The sequence below is a fragment of the Somniosus microcephalus genome, chromosome 3, assembly GCF_052327205.1.
Source record: "Somniosus microcephalus isolate GS21.2 chromosome 3, FLI_Smic_1.0, whole genome shotgun sequence".
In the NCBI taxonomy this organism is placed as follows: Eukaryota; Metazoa; Chordata; class Chondrichthyes; order Squaliformes; family Somniosidae; genus Somniosus; species Somniosus microcephalus.
In genome coordinates this window covers 378,590,253-378,609,995 of record NC_140989.1, presented here as the reverse complement: position 1 = coordinate 378,609,995, position 19,743 = coordinate 378,590,253, and positions in this window count along the sequence as shown.

The window sequence follows — 19,743 nt, the reverse complement described above, 5'->3', positions numbered from 1 at the left end:
TTCAAGATCACTGTTAATCCGGTTCTTCACACGGTGCAATATCCGCTTCCGTGGATTGAAGATATCTTCGCTTCGCTGTCTGGCGGGAAACACTTCACCAAGATAGACCTGGCGCAGGCGTACCTACAGATGGAAGTTGATGAAGCGTCACGCCAGTATCTCACGATCAACACACATAAGGGCTTATATCGGTATAATAGACTGGTTTTTGGAGTGGCATCGGCTCCAGCGATTTGGCAAAGGGCCATGGAGCAGGTATTGCAGGGAATTCCAGGCACACAATGCTACCTGGACGACATTCTGATTACAGGAGATGATGATAAGGAGCACCTCGCGAATTTGGAGCAGGTGCTCACCAGATTGAAAGAATATGGACTCAGAGTTAATCGCCAGAAATGTGAGTTCTTTCAAAAGCGAATCTCGTACTGCGGCCACGTCATTGACGAGGAGGGGCTCCATAAGTCACCTGACAAGATCGAAGCTGTTGTGAAAGCTCCCGCTCCGGAAAATGTATCCCAGTTGAGGTCGTTCCTTGGGTTGGTTAACTATTACCACAAGTTTCTTCCAAATTTATCCACGGTGTTACACCCGCTGAATACTCTTTTGCAAATGGGAGTACCATGGAAGTGGAGCGAGGATTGTAAGCGGGCTTTTCAAAAAAGCAAGGCACTGATCACCTCTAAGGAAGTGTTGGCTCACTTTAACCCAACGCTGCCTATTCGCTTAGCTTGTGATGCTTTTCCATATGGTATCGGGGCAGTGCTCTCACATAAGTTTCCAAATGGCTTGGAAAGGCCAGTCGCATTCGCATCCAGATCATTGACCTCCGCAGAGCGCAACTATGTGGGGAGTTAAGAAATTTAACCATTACCTGCAAGGCCAAAAGTTTACGCTGCTGACAGATCACCAGCCATTGGTTTCCATTTTTAACCCTAAGAAGGGTGTTCCGGTTATGACGGCGCAGAGGCTTCAGAGATGGTCCCTTTTCCTAGGGGCACATCAATATGATATTGAATTCAAAAGTACAAAGCAACATGGTAATGCTGATGGGCTGTTGCGCCTGCCACTACCTACAGCGGAAGAGGCACCGGCAGTTGACCCTGTCGAGATATTTCACTCGACCATCATCGAATGCTTACCAGTCACCAATGCGAGTATTGAGAGAGAGACCCAAAACGACCCGACACTGTCTCGGGTCTACGATTTGACAGTGAAGGGATGGCCAGCACATGGCGACCCACTGTTACCAGCATTCTCAGCCAGACGAGAACAGCTGTCCGTCTGTCAAGGAACATTGATGTATGGAACAAGGGTGATTATTCCTCCTAAATTAAGGGAGAGAGTTCTGAAGGAACTGCATGAAGGTCATCTGGGGGGAGTCAAGATGAAAAGCCTTGCTAGGGCTTATGTGTGGTGGCCAGGTATCGACAAACAAATAGAGGATCTGACTAAAAGCTGCTCAGGGTGCCAAAAAGTTCAAAACGCACCTCCAATTGCACCGCTGCATCCGTGGGAATGGCCTTCAACCCCATGGCAACGTGTGCATATCGACTTTGCAGGTCCATTCATGGATTCCATGTTTTTGATAGCGGTAGACGCACATTCTAAATGGCCAGAAGTGATTAAGATGTCGACCACTACCTCTGAAAAGACGATCGCAGTTCTAAGAACCATATTTGCAAGGAATGGGTTGCCGGAACAAATATGTTCAGACAACGGACCACAGTTCGTGTCAGAAGAATTCCAGAAATTCATGAAAAAGAATGGGGTGAAACACTATACATCTGCCCCATATCATCCGGCTACCAATGGGTTGGCTGAGAGATTTGTACAAACGTTCAAAAAGGTGATAAAGGCCATGAGCGAAGACCATATTCCACTACAACACAAGGTGGACAATTTCCTGATGGCATATCGAAACGCCACGCATGCAGTGACAAATCAAAGCCCTGCCATAATGTTCTATAACAGGAGGTTGCGGTCCCGGTTGGATTTGTTAAAACCCAATGTGCGTAGGGAAGTCAAAAACAAGCAATTCCAGCACGTAAATAACAAGGCCACTCGGAGTTTCGAAATAGGACAACCAGTGTTGGCCAGGGACTATAGGAATGATAAATGGCAATCCGGAACAATTCGTGCCCGACAAGGACCCTTGATGTACAAGGTAGACGTTGGTGAGAACGTAATACGACGTCATGCTGACCAACTTGTGGAATCGAGAACAAGGGTCGACCCCATGTCTACGGCAGAGACACCAGTTGAAGAAGTTATTGAGCCTGTAGCATTTACCTCAGACTCGAACGTACATGATGATGTTCAATCCATAGGAGATCAAATGGATGAGTCATCCCAGCAATGAGAACCAGAGACCCCTGAAAGGCGTTATCCGGCCCGGATCAGGAGGCCTCCTCAGAGACTGAATCTTTGAACAGTTTTGTGTGAAAGTTGTATATATGTTATCCATGTAATGTTTAAATTGGGGTGTACACTGTTAAGCTAAAAGGGGAGGAATTGCAGTGTATGTAACCTGTACCACCTTAAGAGGATACCTTAAGGTGATGGACTACTTTTTGATGGCTCCTGTACATTGTAGTACCGGTGGTGACCACACCGGTATATAAACCCTGTGGAGCAAAGTGCATTCCAGTTCAGCCCTGACCCTCAATTACTAAAGACCTGTTTAATTATTTCTGTAGTCTGTGTCCAGTTATTCAGCATAACTACATTTGAAAGCACAGACTCAACACCGGGCACCCGGGACAGGGAGAGTCTGTGGACAATATTTGGGTTTCTGTGTGTTCACTTTCCACTGACCTTTTTATCATTGTAGATGTTTATTTGTAAACTTCTCCCTTCTTCCTCCTTCATTGTTACAACCATTTCATCTTCCTTTTCCCTCCCTCTCACTGCCCAACATTGACTGGATGGGAGGCTGGGCTTGTAACTCCCTCCCAGGCCCCTGACAGATGCTGCAACATCTGGGGAGGTTCAAACCCGCTCCTGGAATCCCCAAACCCCCCGCCCGAACCCCCCGGGGAACCGACAGAGAAAGAGGCGGCGGGGGGAGGGAGGTTCAAACCCACTCCTGGAATCCCCAAACCCCCCGCCCGAACCCCCCGGGGAACCGACAGAGAAAGAGGCCGCGGGGGGAGGTTCAAACCCGCTGCTGGAATCCCCAAACACCCCGCCCGAACCCCCCGGGGAACCGACAGAGAAAGAGGCGGCGGGGGGAGGTTCAAACCCGCTCCTGGAATCCCCAAACCCCCCGCCCGAACCCCCCGGGGAACTGACAGAGAAAGAGGCCGCGGGGGGAGGTTCAAACCCACTCCTGGAATCCCCAAACCCCCCGGGGAACCGACAGAGAAAGAGGCCGCGGGGGGAGGTTCAAACCCACTCCTGGAATCCCCAAACCCCCCGCCCGAACCCCCCGGGGAACCGACAGAGAAAGAGGCCGCGGGGGGAGGTTCAAACCCACTCCTGGAATCCCCAACCCCCCGCCCGAACCCCCCGGGGAACCGACAGAGAAAGAGGCCGCGGGGGGAGGTTCAAACCCGCTCCTGGAATCCCCAAACCCCCCGCCCGAACCCCCCGGGGACCTCCACCATTAGAATAATGGACACCTGTTAATGGGCCTTTTTACAGTGAGCGGGAGATTAATTGGATCAGTTGGCTGGTGCAGTCAGGATCAAATAGTCTGATTAATACAAGTATTATATTCTGCAAATACAACAAGCTTTGGGAGCAGAGGGGGAGGAAGTTGCTGCAATTAAATTTATTCCCAATTACAGATAAACCGGGATGTTTCTGCCCATGATCCACACGATTAGATTAACTCCAGCTGGTTCCGACTGACACACGGAGTTTGAAATAATTAGGCCCAGAAATTCGGGTCCCCACGGGTGAGTGCGCGCTCGGTACTCACGCGTAGGCCCAACAAAAGTGCCGGTTTTGTGCACGCACTGCGCATGCGCGGGAAACCGGCACTTCCGTTCCCTTAAAGGAAAGGGTTCAGAGGTCGAACACGTGCGCAGGAGAGGCAGCGCGTGCGCATCGAACTTCGGCTTTTTTCCCAGGTTTCTCCGGGAGGGTAAGTCTCCAGAAGTTAGACATGTAAATAGCAGTCGCAAGGCCTGCTTTTAACAAGGTAAGTGGTGAATTAATTAAAATTAAAACATTTTTTCCACACGTTTATTATTTTTAAATACTTTAAAGAATGGTCAGTTTATTTTCAGCCCCGTTAGAAAATGTAATTAATTTTTTCATAAATTTAAATTATTGTTTAAAATAGTTATTTTATGTAATTTATAGTTTATTTTAAAAATGTGATAGTTTTTTTAAAAATGTATTTGAAGATTTAGTGATGTTTTGGGGCTTATAGTATTTATAGGTGTGACAGCTCTTCCTGTCAAACTTATGAATGAAGCATTCCCTGCTCCCATTGGCTCTCCATGGCCCACGTGATCCCAGGGGACGCTTCGAACTAACTGCGCCCCTGGGATACGCAAGCACTGCGCGCCGGCAGTTGGAGGAGGCCCAGGATCGGAATCCCACGCGGGCCCACAGCACAACGGCCGGCGCGCTAGGTAAGTGCAGGTCGGGGGCTTGCACCCGTGGGAAGCCCCCGACCTGAATTTCTGGGCCTATTTCATCAGAGAAAGATTCCATTCCTCAGGGTCAGCCGTGGCTCAGTGGGCAGCACTCTCACCTCTGAGTCAAAGGTCGTGGGTTCAAGTCCCATTCCAGAGACTTCAGCACAAAATCAAGGCTGACACTCCCAGTGCAGTACTGAGGGAGCGCAGTACTGAGGGGGTGCTGCACTGTCAGAGGGGCAGTACTGAGGGAGCGCTGCACTGTCAGAGTGGCAGTACTGAGGGAGTGCTGCACTGTCGGAGGGGCAGTACTGAGGGGGTGCTGCACTGTCGGAGGAACAGTACTGAGGGAGTGCTGCACTGTCGGAGGGGCAGTACTGAGGGAGTGCTGCACTGTCGGAGGGGCAGTACTGAGGGAGCGCTGCACTGTCGGAGTGGCAGTACTGAGGGAGTGATGCACTGTCGGAGGGGCAGTACTGACGGAGCGCTGCACTGTGGGAGGGTCAGTACTGAGGGAATGCTGCACTGTCGGAGGGGCAGTACTGAGGGAGTGATGCACTGTCGGAGGGGCAGTACTGAGGGAGTGATGCACTGTGGGAGGGCAGTACTGACGGAGCGCTGCACTGTGGGAGGGTCAGTACTGAGGGAATGCTGCACTGTCGGAGGGGCAGTACTGAGGGAGTGATGCACTGTCGGAGGGGCAGTACTGAGGGAGTGCTGCACTGTCGGAGGGGCAGTACTGAGGGAAAGCTGCACTGTCGGAGGGGCAGTACTGAGGGAAAGCTGCACTGTCGGAGGGTCAGTACTGAGGGAATGCTGCACTGTCGGAGGGGCAGTACTGAGGGAGTGATGCACTGTCGGAGGGGCAGTACTGAGGGAGTGCTGCACTGTCAGAGGGGCAGTACTGAGGGAAAGCTGCACTGTCGGAGAGGCAGTTCTGAGGGAAAGCTGCACTGTCGGAGGGACAGTGCTGAGGGAGTGATGCACTGTCGGAGGGGCAGTACTGAGGGAGTGTTTCACTGTTAGAGGGGCATCTGTAATCGTGGGACCTCAGGAGGCCAAGATGGATCATCCACTCGGCACTTCTGGCTGAAGATGTTTGCTTGACCCTTGTCTTTTGCACTCACATGCTGGGCTCCACCATTGATAAGGATGGGGATATTCATGGCGCCTTCTCCTCCCATTAGATGTTTAATTGTCCATCACCATTCACAACTGGATGTGGCAGGACTGCAGAGCTTTGATCTGATCCGTTGGTGGTGGGATTGCTTGGCTCAGTCTATAGCATGCTGCTTCCACTGTTTAGCCTGTAATCCTGTGTTGTAGCTTCGCCAGGTTGGCACTTCATTTCTGGGTACGCCTGGTGCTGGTCCTGGCATGCTCTTCTACACTCCCCATTGAACCAGGGTTGGTCGCCTGGCTTGATGGTGTTGGAAGACTGAGGGATATGCCGGGCCATGAGGTTACAGATTGTGGTGGAATACAATTCTGCTGCTGATGCCCCACAGTGCCCCATTGATGCCCAGTTTTGAGCTGCTCGATTTGTTCTGAATCTATTCCATTTAGCACGGTGTTAGTGCCACACAACACGATGGAGGGGGTCCTCAGTGTAAAGATGGGACTTGGTCTCCACAAGGACTGTGCGGTGATCACTCCTACCAATACCGTCATGGACAGACACATCTGTGATGGGCTGGACTGTCATTATAAATTAGACAAGCGGTCTTCATGGTTTTTGTGTCAATACTTCCTGTTGAAGGTAATCTGATCTCTGTCATGTCCCAGTAATATATCAGTCTGGGGTAATCTGATCTCTGTCATGTCCCAGTAATATATCAGTCCTGATTAAGCAGAAATGAGTTAAATAATCTTCAATTATTGCCTCATAATTGTCTGAGTGCCGACACATTAAGAACAGATTCAGTCCAATTATTTTATGTGAATACAAATCACCTCAATGTACACTGGGTGACTGCTAATCTCAACCAGCCTCCCATTAAACACCACCCGTGCCTTACGTACATTTTGCTGCCATCCCATAATGACCCTGCTCTCACTGGGTTTCTGTCCCGTGCCCACCGTCAGTGGGTGAAGCCCACCGCAGGCGATCAGCCCGAAAGGCCTCATCTCTGTCTTAACAGGGCGACCCTTTATTCTAAAACTGTGCCCCCGAGTTCTAGATTTCCCCACAAGGGGAAACATCCTCTCTGCATCTACCCTGTCGAGCCCCCTCAGTATCTTAAATGTTTCAATAAAATCACCTCTCATTCTTCTAAATTCCAATGAGTATAGGCCCAGCCTGCTCAACCTTTCCTCATCAGTCAATCCCCTCATCTCTGGAATTAACCTCGTGAATCGTCTCTGAACTGCCTCCAATGCAAGTATACCCTTCCTTAAATAAGGAGACCAAAACTGTACGCAGTACTCCAGGTGTGGTCTCACCAATACCCTGTACAGTTGTAGCAGGACTTCCCTGCTTTTATACTCCAACCCCCCTGAAATAAAGGCCAACATTCCATTTGCTTTTTTGATTACTTGCTGTACCTGCATGCTAACTTTCTGTGTTTCATGCACAATGACCCCCAGGTCCTTCTGAACTGTAGGGCCTAGAAATTCAGTTGTTAGCGCCAGCCGCTAGCACCTTAGGAGGAGGAGAAGTGGGGCGCTAAGCGGCTAGCGCCCGGGCGCGGCGCGATCTGCACCTCTCGCGAACTTCACTCAAGATTTAGCAGTGGCGCAAAACCGTAGCGCCCGCTCAGCTTCGCGCGTAGAACCTGATGTCATTTCATCGTGCAACGCCCTTGGTGCGCCCCGAACCGGAACTTCAGTGGCGCCCCCCTTCTGTGCGCCTGGCGCCCCCAGCGACTGGTTGTGAGGAACGGTTCCCAGTCGCTGCAGGGCGCGGGGGGTGCTCTTTAAAGGGGACTCCTCCTGCATTATAAGTGGCAGCCATTTTGTGCCAATCCTTCTGTGTAAGAGACAGATATTTGGAGAGAGCTTTTGCTTTGACTCAACGCTCGCACAGGTACTTCTGGCTTCAGACCAGAGCTTTGCACTTGGATTTAACTTTCAGTGCCATAGCCTTGAGCCGCCACATATAATGGGGGCTGCAATGGGTGGAGACGTTGGTTACTGCATTGCATTCAAAGGGCTCAGAGACGCCGTGAGAGAGTGCCAGTCATGGCCAGACGGCGAAGTGCCAGTCATGGCCAGACGGCGAAGGGCCAACAGGCGTGGGCACAGGAGGCCTTACCCACCCACGGTATACCACCAGCAGTTCTCATATCTGAACATGCCTGAGGAGCAGTGTGTTCGGAGGCTGCGATTCAGAAGGGAGGTGGTCACTGAGATCTGCCACCTGCTTCGCAGAGATCTGCAGCCACAGCTGAGGAGCAGGACGTCTCTGTCGGTGGCAGTGAAGGTGACGGTGGCTCTCAACTTTTATGCCACCGGCTCCTTCCAATCCGCTACTGGGGACATTGCCAACATCTCCCAGTTCGCGGTACATTGCTGCATCTGCCAGGTGCCCAATGCCCTTTCCAGAAGGAGACGTCAGTACATCTCCTTCCCCATGACCCTGGACAAGCAGCAAGAGCGTGCAATGGGATTTTCAGCATTAGCGGGCTTCCCCATGGTGCAGGGCACCATTGACTGCACGCACGTGGCTTTGCGGGCACCTCTAGAGAATGCCGAGGATTACCGCAACCAGAAGGGCTACCATTCGCTCAACGTCCAGTTGGTGTGTGACCACAGGCAGCTCATACTAGCTGTCAATGCCCGCTTTCCAGGCAGCAGCCACGATGCCTTCATCCTGCGCCAGACTTCTGTGGCAGACATTTTCGAAGCCCAGGCAAACCCACGAGGATGGCTTCTCGGGGACAAAGGCTATCCTTTGTGCACCTGGCTGATGACCCCGTTCCGTGCGCCCAGCGCCCCTGCTGAACAGCGATACAATGACAGCCATCAAGCTACCAGGAACATCATTGAGCACACAAGCGGCGTGCTCAAGCAATGGTTCCACTGTCTGGACCGTTCCAGGGGAGCCCTACAGTACTCGCCTGAGCAAGTCTCCCATTTTGTTGTAGTGTGCTGCATGCTGCACAACCTGGCTATCCTCAGGGCTCAGCCACTGCCAGCAGGCATTGGAGGACCACCAGAGGAGGAGGAGGAGGAGGAGGAGCACCAAGACGGGAGGGAGGCACAAAGTGCAAGGGCCGTCCGTCGGCGGCTTATTGCAACTCGGTTCTAGGCCCCCTCTCGGAATGGCTTGTGCCAATGAAAGAACATGAATGGAGCTGCTCCGCAAACCTTCAGCTGGTCAAGGCAACAAATAGTTCAAAGTGCAAACATGGACAATGTAATTAAAGAAATTTTTTTACTGTGCAAACTCTGTGCCCTTCCCGCATGACAAACTAATTCAGATAAACCCCCCAAAAAACAGTCAGAGACATAACTGGCTCTCTCAACCTTCAGAAAATGAAAAAAACAGTTAAACAAAAATGACCATGATCCTCGGCCTTCATATAAAAAACAAACACTACAGTGTCGGCCTTCATAAAAAACAAACACAGCAGTGTTGGCCTTCATAAAAATCAAACACACAGTCTCGGCCTTCATAAAAATCAAACACACAGTCTCGGCCTTCATAAAAAACACAACATTTGGCCATACCTTCTACTTTTTCCCCTGTGAGGGTGATCTGCCTCACTCTGCAATTGGCCCCTTCCCGCCCTGCAGCTCCTCCTCAATGGGACCCCAGTGGCTGCAGCAAGGCTGGGGGAAGGCTGCTGAGGGTCAGATGGTGAGACAGCAGATGCCCTTGGGGGACGGCCTGGAACAGCTCTGGGCCTAGAGGGCCCGGCTGCTGACTACTCCATCTCTGCTTGTCGGGCAGCAGTCTGTCCTACGGGTGGTGGCAGCTGCAGTGGAGGAGTGACAGTGTTAGCTGCAGGAATGCTGCCAACCTGACAGAGCACAGGCACTCCCTGGTCAGCTGATACACTGGCACTCGCACGGGCCAGCACTGCAGCATGCGCAGCAATCTGCTGAAGCACAGACTGCTAGGCTGCTGCGGCGCGGCGAGGGCCCCGGTGATGCCTGGCCGATCCAGCGAGGGTGGCAGCAGTTAGTGCCCGTGTGGCCCTGATCTGTGTCTGCATCAGACCAGTCAGTGAATGCACGGCACGACTGAGCACTTGGCTGGAAGCCACCTATGCTGCCGCGAAGTCCTGCAGACTCGTTGCCTGTGCTGCACTGATTTCTTGCAGACTCCTGGCCTGTGCTGCCCTGAATTCCTGAACACTCCTTGCCAGTGACTCTATGGAGTCAGGCATCCTTGCCACTGCAGCCATGAGCTCAGTGTGCCTGCGCTCAGCCTGGGCACCCATTTCACCAAGGAGCCGCACCTCCTCTGCGCTCACCGTAGCAGGACTGGAGGCCACACTCACCCTCCGGGGAGAAGGCCGCCGAGCTTCCCCACCCATCCCGCGTTGCTGCAGCCCGCTGGGCCCCGGAGCTTCACTCTCCTCAGACCCTTCCCCCCTGCTCCCCTCCAGGGAAGACGTGTCCCCATCATGGCCATGGGCTGCCTTGGCTGAGGGTGGCACTGATGGGCCGGCTTCCTCTTCCTCTTCCTCGAAATCAGATTCACTGACAGTGGCAGCTTGAGGGCCCGCCTCCTCACCTGGCGACTCAGCATCTGAAAGCAGGGAGGTACAAGAGTTGCTTTAGAGTGAGGACAGGGCGGCAGCAAGGGAGGCATGAGTGCTGCTATGCACTGCATTGGTTCGATAGTGGCAAAGGATGCTGGTGTGAGGCACAAGTGGAAAGAGCGAGGTCAAAAAGGTGATGAACTTACCATTGCTGTCCAGAACAGGGTCGGCATCTCCACTGGTGACGGGGCCAATCAGTCGGCCTGCCATAATGCGCTCCACACGCTGCTCCAGGTTGCTGAGCTCTTTGAGGGCAGGACGGCCTCCCCTGGTCCATAGCGGCTGCCTGCGGTTGTGGGCCAGCTTGCCCTGCAAGAGAAAGGATGGCCTCTAAGTACAGTGTCAAGCCCTGATCTTGCCTGCACTGCCTCCCATGGTGGAATGGCCCTGACAGTGTCAAGCCCTGATCTTGCCTGCACTGCCTCCCATGGTGGAATAGCCCTGACAGTGTCAAGCCCTGATCTTGCCTGCACTGCCTTCCATGGTGGAATAGCCCTGACAGTGTCAAGCCCTCATCTTGCCTGCACTGCCTCCCATGGTGGAATAGTCCTGACAGTGTCAAGCCCTCATCTTGCCTGCACTGCCTCCCATGGTGGAATAGCCCTGACAGTGTCAAGCCCTGATCTTGCCTGCACTGCCTCCCATGGTGAAATAGCCCTGACAGTGTCAAGCCCTGATCTTGCCTGCACTGTCTCCCATGGTGGAATAGCCCTGAGAGTGTCAAGCCCTCATCTTGCCTGCACTGCCTCCCATGGTGGAATAGTCCTGACAGTGTCAAGCCCTCATCTTGCCTGCACTGCCTCCCATGGTGGAATAGCCCTGACAGCGTGTAAAGTGATGAATGTGCAAGTGGTTTTCATGAGAGTCCCATAGCTCCTGGATGAGGGCTGGGCATTGGGGCTTTCAGGTCCCTTTGGCCAGAAACTGAGGTGCACATGCAGGAATGAAGAGGATAGTGAAAAGGGTACTCACCCTGACAACCCGAGTGAGGTCGTTGAACTTTTTTCTGCATTGAAGTGGAGTCCTGGCAACCACGCTGTTGGTGCTGACCCTGTATGCCACCTCCCTCCAGGCTTTTCGGTACTCGCTTGGAAGTGGCCTCCTCCCACTGTCAGGGAAGAGGACAGGTCGCCTGCGCTCTACTGCGCCAACCAGTAGCCTCAGGGCACCCTCGCTGAAGTGCTCCGCTCGCTCCCTAGCCTTCTCCATTGTCCTGGGCATTGAACTGTTGAACCAGCAATGGTCAGGACTTGATTCAGGGCTGCAGTGTGCAGGGCGTGGCAGCCAAACAAGTCGACCCACCCCCTTTAAGAGCTGACCGGCGCCAGCTGGTCTGCCTTCAATCAGCAACTCGCCGCACCTGCGCTGCGCCCGTCCTCGGTGTTAGCGCCTCGGCTCGCCGGCTTAGCGCCTTATAATAGTCGTGCATCGCATGCTTTAGCGCAGCAGCAACCTCTTGGGGCAATGCAACTCAATTTCGGCAAAGGCGGCGCTAAGTTGTGCCGGGCGGTAAATTTAGCGAACGCCCGGCTGTAGAGCCCCAAACGTGGCGATACTGAATTTCTAGGACTAGCATTTTGTAATCTCTCTCCATTTAAATAATAAGTTGCTTCTTTATTTTTCCTGCCAAAGTGGATAACCTCACACTTTACCACATTATACTCCATCTGCCAAATGTTTGCCCACTCACCTAGCCTGTCAATATCCCTTTGCAGATTCTTTGCATCCTCTGCACAACTTGCTTTCCCACCATCTTCTAACCTGAATATTACCATTCACCCTGACTACTGCCTCTCCTAATCTGACTATTACCATTCACCCTGACTACTGCCTCTCCTAACCTGACTATTACCACTCACCCTGACTACTGCCTCCCCTAACCTGACTATTACCATTCACCCTGACTACTGCCTCTCCTAACCTGACTATTACCATTCACCCTGACTACTGCCTCTCCTAACCTGACTATTACCACTCACTCTGACTACTGCCTCTCCTAACCTGACTATTACCATTCACCCTGACTACTGCCTCTCCTAACCTGACTATTACCATTCACCCTGACTACTGCCTGTCCTAACCTGACTATTACCATTCACCATGACTACTGCCTCTCCTAACCTGACTATTACCATTCACCCTGACTACTGCCTCTCCTAACCTGACGATTACCATTCACCCTGACTACTGCCTCTCCTAACCTGACTATTACCATTCACCCTGACTACTGCCTCTCTTAACCTGACTATTACCATTCACCCTGACTACTGCCTCTCCTAACCTGACTATTACCATTCACCCTGACTACTGCCTCTCCTAACCTGACTTTTACCATTCACCCTGACTACTGCCTCTCTTAACCTGACTATTACCATTCACCCTGACTACTGCCCCTCTTAACCTGACTATTACCATTCACCCTGACTACTGCCTCTCCTAACCTGACTATTACCATTCACCATGACTACTGCCTCTCCTAACCTGACTATTACCATTCACCCTGACTACTGCCTCTCCTAACCTGACTATTACCATTCACCCTGACTACTGCCTCTCCTAACCTGACTATTACCATTCACCATGACTACTGCCTCTCTTAACCTGACTATTACCATTCACCCTGACTACTGCCTCTCTTAACCTGACAATTACCATTCAACCTGACTACTGCCTCTCTTAACCCGACTATTACCATTCACCTTGACTACTGCCTCTCCTAACCTGACTATTACCATTCACCTTGACTACTGCCTCTCCTAACCTGACTATTACCATTCACCCTGACTACTGCCTCTCTTAACCTGACTATTACCATTCACCCTGACTACTGCCTCTCCTAACCTGACTATTACCATTCACCCTGACTACTGCCTCTCCTAACCTGACTATTACCATTCACCCTGACTACTGCCTCTCCTAACCTGACTATTAACATTCACCCTGACTACTGCCTCTCCTAACCTGACTATTACCATTCACCATGACTACTGCCTCTCCTAACCTGACTATTACCATTCACCCTGACTACTGCCTCTCCTAACCTGACTATTACCATTCACCCTGACTACTGCCTCTCCTAACCTGACTATTACCATTCACCCTGACTACTGCCTCTCTTAACCTGACTATTACCATTCACCCAGACTACTGCCTCTCCTAACCTGACTATTACCATTCACCCTGACTACTGCCTCTCCTAACCTGACTATTACCATTCACCCTGACTACTGCCTCTCCTAACCTGACTATTACCATTCACCCTGACTACTGCCTCTCTTAACCTGACTATTACCATTCACCCTGACTACTGCCTCTCTTAACCTGACTATTACCATTCAACCTGACTACTGCCTCTCTTAACCTGACTATTACCATTCACCCTGACTACTGCCTCTCATAACCTGACTATTACCATTCACCCTGACTACTGCCTCTCTTAACCTGATAATTACCATTCAACCTGACTACTGCCTCTCTTAACCCGACTATTACCATTCACCTTGACTACTGCCTCTCCTAACCTGACTATTACCATTCACCTTGACTACTGCCTCTCCTAACCTGACTATTACCATTCACCCTGACTACTGTCTCTCTTAACCTGACTATTACCATTCACCCTGACTACTGCCTCTCCTAACCTGACTATTACCATTCACCCTGACTACTGCCTCTCCTAACCTGACTATTACCATTCACCCTGACTACTGCCTCTCTTAACCTGACTATTAACATTCACCCTGACTACTGCCTCTCCTAACCTGACTATTACCACTCACCCTGACTACTGCCTCTCCTAACCTGACTATTACCATTCACCCTGACTGCTGCCTCTCCTAACCTGACTATTACCACTCACCCTGACTGCTGCCTCTCCTAACCTGACTATTACCATTCACCCTGACTACTGCCTCTCCTAACCTGACTATTACCATTCACCCTGACTACTGCCTCTCCTAACCTGACTATTACCATTCACCATGACTACTGCCTCTCCTAACCTGACTATTACCATTCACCCTGACTACTGCCTCTCCTAACCTGACTATTACCATTCACCCTGACTACTGCCTCTCCTAACCTGACTATTACCATTCACCCTGACTACTGCCTCTCTTAACCTGACTATTACCATTCACCCTGACTACTGCCTCTCCTAACCTGACTATTACCATTCACCCTGACTACTGCCTCTCCTAACCTGACTATTACCATTCACCCTGACTACTGCCTCTCCTAACCTGACTATTACCATTCACCCTGACTACTGCCTCTCTTAACCTGACTATTACCATTCACCCTGACTACTGCCTCTCTTAACCTGACTATTACCATTCACCCTGACTACTGCCTCTCTTAACCTGACTATTACCATTCAACCTGACTACTGCCTCTCTTAACCTGACTATTACCATTCACCTTGACTACTGCCTCTCCTAACCTGACTATTACCATTGACCTTGACTACTTCCTCTCCTAACCTGACTATTATCATTCACCCTGACTACTGCCTCTCTTAACCTGACTATTACCATTCACCTTGACTACTGCCTCTCCTAACCTGACTATTACCATTCACCCTGACTACTGCCTCTCCTAACCTGACTATTACCATTCACCCTGACTACTGCCTCTCCTAACCTGACTATTAACATTCACCCTGACTACTGCCTCTCCTAACCTGACTATTACCACTCACCCTGACTACTGCCTCTCCTAACCTGACTATTACCATTCACCCTGACTACTGCCTCTCCTAACCTGACTATTACCATTCACCCTGACTACTGCCTCTCCTAACCTGACTATTACCACTCACCCTGACTGCTGCCTCTCCTAACCTGACTATTACCATTCACCCTGACTGCTGCCTCTCCTAACCTGACTATTACCATTCACCCTGACTACTGCCTCTCCTAACCTGACTATTACCATTCACCCTGACTACTGCCTCTCCTAACCTGACTATTACCACTCACCCTGACTACTGCCTCTCCTAACCTGACTTTACCATTCACCCTGACTACTGCCTCTCCTAACCTGACTATTACCACTCACCCTGACTACTGCCACTCCTAACCTGACTATTACCACTCACCCTGACTGCATTTGGAGTTTAAAATCGCTGAGTGTTTTGCAGCGATGGGGAAATTCTGCTGAAGATTCTTTCCCAATGTCTCCTGTGTTAAAGACCCTGCACAGCTCGATTGCAATGTTAGAATCTCACTAGTTTTACATTACACCCACATAACGTGAATTTAATCAGCATCCCAGCAAACTGCAGAGTAAAAGAGCAATGAGCTGGACAGGAAACGATATCTAAACTTTCTGTGGGTCATCAACACAAGGGACCTAGGCTGAGAATATTAATCCTCAAAAATAATTAAATCCTGTTCACCCTTAATAAACATTCATAATTTCTTGTAAATGAATATAATTCCTTATGAAAATTACTGATCTAATCCCCTCCAATATCTAATCCTTTCCGATATCATGATTATAAAAACCTGATCCTCTTTCCCCAAATATGAAATCTCAGTAATAGGTTGTGTCTCGAAGACCCCAATCTTTGCTCCTTCTGTCTCCTGTCTGGACTCAGATGCTGCAGTGTGGTCTGTGTTTAATTTCTCCTGGTATTTGTGAATGAAAGATTTCTCCCCTCACTAATCTAATGATGGGCCTGAGATCAGAGTGTCCAGCATTCCAACCCAGCGACCTTTCCCCGATATCAACCTCACATCAAAGCGGCTCCCACACTTTCTCACTTTACTCCCTAGGCTTTGCAGCTCGCGACCTCCTTCCCACCGACCTCCCATCATTAGGAAATGGCCGTGTTGATCTCTGTAACTGCAGGGAGCAGAGTTCAGGATTCCGCCTCTCTTTAAATGTGAAAAGAAACCAGATTCTAATCATGGGTTCAGTATCCAGGGTCAGTGTGAGTGAAGTATAAATCAGAACATCGCTGGCACCGGATAATAAGCAGCAATAATCCCAACCCCAATAATAATATAACCCCTGCAAGGTCCACACCACTCGGTTCAAGGGTCAAGGGTCAGTCTGATGGACAGCACTCGATCTAAGGGTCAAGGGTCAGTCTGATGCACACCACTCGGTCCAGGGGTCAAGGGTCAGTCTGATGGACACCACTCAGTCTAGGGGTCAAGGGTCAGTCTGGACACCAGGGTCGGACACGGTGATTGGACAGGGAATTGTTGAAAGTTGTTGTTATTTCACAGTTTAATATTGGGAGTGAAATAAAATTGAAATCCAGAGAATAGAAGCAGGATGAGAATCTTGATAACCCGTCAGATTGCAAACACTGAAATCTTTGATCCTTTGTGTGTGGGAAGCTCTTTATAGAATAATCCCAGGTATTAGAGGAATGAAACGGACATTGTACCTGCCCGGCAACATTTCATTCTTCAATCTCCACATTGACCTCGTTTCCTCATTCGATGTTTCAGCGAAAAAACTATTTCAACAACAGCTCCGAGTCAGCCGTGTCTCAGTGGGCAGCACGCTCACCTCTGGGTCAGAAGGTCGTGGGTTCAAGCCCCACTCCAGAGACTTGAGGCCTTAATCCAGGCTGACTCTCCCAGTGCAGTACTGAGGGAGCACTGCACTGTCGGAGGGGCAGTACTGAGGGAGCACTGCACTGTCGGAGGGGCAGTACTGAGGGAGCACTGCACTGTCGGAGGGGCAGTACTGAGGGAGTGCTGCACTGTCGGAGGGGCAGTACTGAGGGAGTGCTGCACTGTCGGAGGGGCAGTACTGAGGGAGTGCTGCACTGTCGGAGGGGCAGTACTGAGGGAGTGCTGTACTGTCGGAGGGGCAGTACTGAGGAAGTGCCGCACTGTCGGAGGGGCAGTACTGAGGGAGTGCTGCACTGTCGGTGGGGCAGTACTGAGGAAGTGCCGCACTGTCGGAGGGGCAGTACTGAGGGAGCGCGGAACTGTCGGAGGGGCAGTACTGAGGAAGTGCTGTACTGTCGGAGGGGCAGTACTGAGGAAGTGCCGCACTGTCGGTGGGGCAGTACTGAGGGAGTGCTGCACTGTCGGAGGAGCAGTACTGAGGGAGTGCTGCACTGTCGGAGGGGCATTACTGAGGGAGTGCCGCACTGTCGGAGGGGCAGTACTGAGGGAGTGCTGCACTGTCGGAGGGTCAGGACTGAGGGAGTGCTGCACTGTCGGAGGGGCAGTACTGAGGGAGTGCTGCACTGGCGGAGGGGCAGTACTGAGGGAGTGCTGCACTGTCGGAGGGGCAGTACTAAGGGAGTGCTGCACTGTCGGAGGGTCAGGAATGAGGGAGTGCTGCCCTACTGGAGGGTCAGTACAGAGGGAGTGCTCTACTGTCGGAGGGACAGTACTGAGGGAGTGCTGCACTGTCGGAGGGGCAGTACTGAGGGAGCGCTACACTGTCGGAGGGCATTACTGAGGGAGCATTGCACTGTCGGAGGGGCATTACTGAGGCTGCGTTGCACTGTCGGAGGGGCAGTACTGAGGGAGTACTGCACTGTCGGAGGGGCAGTACTGAGGGAGTGCTGTACTGTGAGGGGGCAGTACTGAGGGAGTGCTGCACTGTCGGAGGGGCAATACTGAGGGAACGCTGCACTGTCGGTGGAGCAGTCCTGAGGGAGTGCTGCACTATCGGAGGGGCAGTGCTGAGGGAGTGCTGCACTGTCGGAGGGGCAGTACTGAGGGAGCGCTGCACTGTCAGAGGGGCAGTACTGAGGGAGTGCTGCAGTGTCGGAGGGGCAGCACTGAGGGAGTGCTGCACTGTCGGAGGGGCATTACTGAGGGAGTGCTGCACTGTCGGAGGTGTTGTCTTTTGGATGAGACATTAAAGCCTCTCAGGTGGATGTAAATCATCGCATTGAAATATTCTGAAGAGGAGCAGGGGAGTCTCCCCAGTGTCGTGGTCAATGTTTTTCACTAAATCGGATTATCCGGTCATTATCACATTGCTGTTCATGGGAGCTTGCTGTGCATAAATTGGCTTCCTCGTCTTTTACAGGACAACACTTCATAAAGTACTTGATTGGCTGCAAAGTGCTTTCTGAATGTCCTGAGTTTGTGAAAGGGGTTATAGAAATACAGGAGGTACAAAAGGATCTCGGAGTACAAATACACAAATCACTAAAAGTTGTGACACAGGTTAGCAAGGCCATAAAAAAGCAAACCAAGCACTGGGGTTTATTTCTAGAGGGATGGAATTGAAAAGTATGGAAATTATTCTGAACCTGTATCGAACCTTGGTTAGACCTCACTTGGAGCACTGCGTGCAGTTCTGGGCACCGTGTTATAAAAAGGATATCGAGGCACTGGAGAGGGTGCAGAGAAGATTCACAAGGATGATACCAGAAATGCGAGGGTACACCGATCAGGAAAGGATCAACAGGCTGGGTCTCTTTTCTCTTGTAAAAAGGCTGAGGGTCTAATAGAGGTCTTTAAAAAGAGGGAGAAAGGAATCGAGGGTTACACTGATAGAGTTAGATGGGGAAAGACGGGAGGAGGCTCGAGTGGAGCATAAACACCGCATGGACTGGTTGGGCCGAATGGCCTGTTTCTGTGCCGTATATCCGGTGTAATCCTGTGTAATCCTAAATCACAGCTCCCAGACAGTTCAATGTTATTATATTGTTTCATCTCAGACCAGCTGACCCTCAATAATCTGTTTAAAGCTTCTGGTTAAACGCAACAACACTCAACATCTGAACATTTTCTTTAAGGACCTTCTTTGAGAAAGATTTCTGCCTCTAGCAGCTAACCCTGAGCTCCCAAACAGCCCATAATCCCTGGGCTCCGCTCTCGCTCTGAGGCTCAGTTCTGCTCCGGGGCCACATTTGACGAATAGTGATCTGTTCATCGCACTAATTAATGTCTAATTGTGTTAACCCGGCTCCCACAATCCAGGGGATTTGGGGCAACACTCGATACCTGAGATCCTCAGACACAGCTCAGTGTGTGAAGGGAACATCGAGAGAACATCAAACTCCACAGAAACTGAACCCTGATTCCTGCCTCCTTCGGACAGTCTCCTTCTGCCTGATATTTCTGGGGATCAATCGATGTGATGAAGCCCAGGGCGGGCCGGGATACTAATGAGACAATTGGGCCAGTAATCTGTCAATCAGCCTCGCTAATTGAGGTCAAGCGGCTCACTGTTGGGGAAGGAGTTCTCACTGACTAACAAACGGAACATGGCCTGGAGCAGAAACTGACTATCGGGGCCATCATCTCTGCTGCTGGTTCTGTCCCTGAGAGATGGGAATCTCAGCCTTTAACCCCATTGGGATTTCTCTCCTGCTTGGAGCAGTAGAGATGGCGAGGGAGGAATGGGATCTCGCCCAACACACACACAACTTTCTGGGGCCAAGAGGGAGCAGCGAGATTCCACCCTCATTAAAAGGCAAACCCAATTCTAGTGATGTCGACAGGCTAGAA